Source organism: Pteropus vampyrus, unplaced genomic scaffold, assembly GCF_000151845.1.
Source record: "Pteropus vampyrus isolate Shadow unplaced genomic scaffold, Pvam_2.0 Scaffold377, whole genome shotgun sequence".
NCBI lineage: Eukaryota > Metazoa > Chordata > Mammalia > Chiroptera > Pteropodidae > Pteropus > Pteropus vampyrus.
This window is the reverse complement of record NW_011889158.1, coordinates 480,596-484,770: the sequence shown is the minus strand read 5'-3', so window position 1 is coordinate 484,770 and position 4,175 is coordinate 480,596.

Genomic DNA, 4,175 nt, shown 5'->3' with positions numbered 1-4,175 from the left:
AGCAGGGAGCTATCGGCCAGATAACCGCATTCCGCTGGGGGTGGGTCAGCTGTACGTCATCACATACAAAGGGGGTGTATTTCATCACTAAGCATGCAAATTAGGCCGACGTGCTCTGAGCGTCTGCGGGGGTAGCCCCCCGATTCTCTCCGATGGTCTTCTCTCCACCTTTTGGTCTGGTGGCAGGAGGAGCTAGCGCAGCAGAGGGGCTCGTGTGGGGCCTGAGTGGGTGTGGGACACGCGGGGCGACTCTGAGATTTCTCGAGCATCCTCAAGTCCCTGCCCCCCATTTCTTCCAAAGAAACAGCACGAGCTCCCCACCTGCCTTATAAAGAACCAGTTTGTCTTGAAAGTATCTTAAGACAAAAATCATTTAAATTCCTTTAGCCGTTTCCTTTCCTATCAACTCAGTATAGTAATTGTGATAGGTAAATTTATTTCGTGCTGGGAAAAAAAAAGCCTGCTCCAAAGATGATCACAGTGTCTTGTCCCCAGAAATGTAGCCAGGATTTTAGCAAACCCAAATAACACGGAAAGAGACAGCAGCAGCAGGACAGATCGAAGACGTAAATAACCTTTGGGATCTGAATACTGCATCACCGAAGTGAAAGGTCACACTGTTAACCCTTGGCAGCACGTGTTTTAGGTGACTGCCCGTATGTCAGCGTAGGCACAAGGGTGCTGGGCCAGGCACCAGCGACCAGCGCTTTCGTGCTGTGACGAGCTCGCCCTGTGATCCAGGTCCCAGGACCCTCATCCACAAAATGGGAGCGTTTGACAATATTACTGATTTCTAAAGCCTCTTGCACTCAGCTTGTGAAGGTCTATCATCCCGCAGAGAAGTGAAAATGGATGAATATGTTTATACCTCCAGATATCGCCACATGAGGCCAGGTTATAAATATGCACATCTATGAACGTACACGTTTCAGAGCGGGTCTGCCGCAGAAAGACACCGAACTCTCTACTTGCTTCAGTGTTTCCCTCAGTGCGCCTGAATTTCGGAGGCGAGAACCTCGGTTCCCGGCTCCCTCAGGCTCATTCCCAGGCTGAGCTTCACCGCGGCCACTGTTCCCCTTTCATGAGAGAGAAGACAGTCTGACGCTCCCTTTCCTCCTGTCGGAAACATCCCGAATCCCAAGCTGAGACCCAGACGAGGCGCCCCGGGAGGCAGACGCACGGCAGGTGTGCCGGACATCAGTGTGATGGTGTGGGCCTAGGTTAAAGCCACGTGCATCTGATGCTCTGGCTGGCAGCCAGTCCTCCTCCCCGGCGTCCCACACCCCGCCGGGACCTTCACCCAGAGGTCCTGTGCGACCCGGGGCCCGGGGCCACTCCACCTCAGCCTTGCCTTCTGTCCTGGCGGACCAAGGCCCTGGGCCTGTGGCCGGAGGACCTTGTGCTGTCTCTCAGGGCTCCTCCTGGGATGCCTTGACTCCTTTGGGCCTCACCTCCTCTCATAGCCACTCCCACAGGGACAGTCCCAGTGGGTGCTGTGGGGCAGCCCATAGGCCCCACCTTGGTGGGTGCCAGGGACCCCTGCTCCCTGCCCAGTAACGTCCTCAGGTGCCTAGGGACGTGGGGACCCTCTCCAGCGCTGGTGGAAGCATGTCCCAAGCATGCGGGAGAGCTGACGCCCTCGGGGCTGGCCTTGCCCAGTAGGGATGGGGGCGCCCTGTTCCTGCCCAGCTGGACAGCTCTGGGTCATTTCCTAGGGCTCCTCAGGTCTGTGGGATGCCCCACTGGTCGTCCACCAAGTCCACACGTTTGAACTGGCCTCCTCCCGCCCTGCTTCCATCGCCTGCCCTCCTGGAACCACTTCCTCAGTAACCGTCCTGCACGCAGCCTTGTCCCGGGCCCCGCCTGGGGGGAACCCGAGCCAGGGCACCGCGAGAGTCGGGGAGGTTAAAACACGGGCAACTGTGCGCATGGCATTTTGTAACTGTGAACTGCTCTGACTAGTCTCGCGGTGCGTAAACGCAGACGTAGCCTTACACGATCCCCCGCGTGCTCCTTGCTCCTTGACCCACAGTGCCTGTCAGGTGTCAGGTGCCTAAGCCAGAGCCTGTCTGGGAGACACGGGAAGAGCTTTGGGGAAGCTCATGTGCACCCCAGGGGCCCCCGAAAAGCCTCACCAAGTGACACACACTCTGCCATACAAAATGCCCATATTTATGAGGTTACTGTAGCAGCCTCAATTAAGCCGGCATATATTTCAAATGGCTGATAATGATTAAGAAAAATAACCATTTTATCAGGAGGAAATGACTGGAAACTTTTGAGGGGAAAAATGTATTTTTTTCCTTAGATTTTGGAGTGATGGTAAAGGAGACGTACAAAGGCAAAATGTTGGGAATGTATGTGATAAAACCCCACGTTAAATAACGAACAGGAATACGCAGTCACGCTCCCCAAAAGAAGCGAAGCCACGTGACTCCACGGGGCACAGATACATCGGCATCTCGAATTCCCTCCCATCTTATCTGCCGCAGAAGGGGCGGACCATGGGCTTTAGCATGGCACCGGCTGCTGCCTGCAACTCTATCCTTCATCATGCCTTCGAGTGCACCGTCATCATCGAAGCTTGTGGCTTCAGTCTCTTTATACCAGTGAGCGCTTGAAAGGGGTCCTCCAGCCACAGGGGCAGATAGAGGAAGTCAAAGGATCCGCAGAAAGAAAGTGAAAAACGCATCAGAATAAGTTAGTCACAGGAAGTGCCTGAAAGAGCTTTTGCGGGGTGGGGCCCAGCAGGCACGGGGCTGCAAGCCTCAAGCCGGCAGGGTGTTCACTCTGGTCTCTTGCAAGGTTTAGGACAAAGGTTTGCCACAGGCTCGCATCTGCCTTTAATCTCGGCGCCTCTCATTAACCACCGCTGAGCGCACATCTGCTTAGGCAGTAAAATCTCTAGATTAAAAAAGAAAAAAAAAAAAAAAAGAAAGGAAGAAAAGCAAGCGAAGGACGGGGAAGAAAGCCTAGTTTTTAACACTTTTCTGTCTGAAGACTTCGAAAGACAGTTTCCTCGTGACAGGGAATCAAGAACGTTAGGTCAAAAGTCTCCGAAACAGAATATCCTGGTCCTTAATAATCTTGCATTCAAGTTTTCTAACTAATTGTAAGAGCAAATGGTTTGCCTGTTATTACTGGATTGTATGGCTATAGGATGGCTACAGAATTTCAGTATCCCAAGCAAACAAGAACACAAACCTATAGGATTAGGAGACTTAAAAATAAATGGGGGGGAAAAAAAAAGATTTTTGGCATCAAAATGCCACACACACAATGTAGTAGGTGTCTGATGGGGCGTGCGATGGGGTGGGGTATAACCTTGAAAGATGGGGGGACTCAGGCAAAGGGGGATGCAGATGGCGGCCGGAAGCCTGGAGCAGCCTGAGTGTCAGGTACGGCCAGGAGGCCCGGTGCACACAGAAGTGGGGCTAGGTGACCGCGCAGAGTGCAGAGCAGGAAGGGTCTGTGCTGCCAGGCCTGGGACCTGCATTCCCTCTCACAGGCCAAGCTGTGAGGCAGCTAGCGACCTGGGCTGTGGAGTGGTCAGGCCTCCCCTGAGCCCTCTGGGGAGCTGTCAGGTGAGACGGCGGGAGGGGCTGCCTGCCAGTCCAGGGGACAGTAGATGCCAGGTGGGAAGGGATCAGCCAGGAGGGGTTACTGAGGTGGGAAGAAGCCACCCTTTTTTCACAGGGGGGTGTATATGGAAGAGAGAACACGTACAGTATCTCCTCCTTGATCTGAATGCTAGAGAGTAAAATGTTTCCAAAGAAGCCCGAAGCCATTTGCTAACCCCCTAGGGAAACCAGGTGGTTAGATAGACGAAAACTAACGAATTACAATGTGCCAGCGCCTGGAGTCTGAGGTGGACACGACCTCTCACACGGGATCCATACAGCTGGCGAGGGACCCACGAGCTTTCGTACACTATCTCTGTTTTCCTGTCCCCAGCCAACATCAAGATCACGTCCCTTTTGGTAAAAAGGATGATGATGACCTTGGTGAGAAGGAAGCCAGCGAGGGGCACACCTCAGTGTGAAATCGATCTGCCGTGGTCGCCTCGCAAGTGCACTTGCTTTCCTGTCACATTCGACCATTCCCAATATTGGGGGAGTAAAGGGAAACATCGGGATATACTTTACATTAAAAAGAAATCGACTATGTGGTGTTAA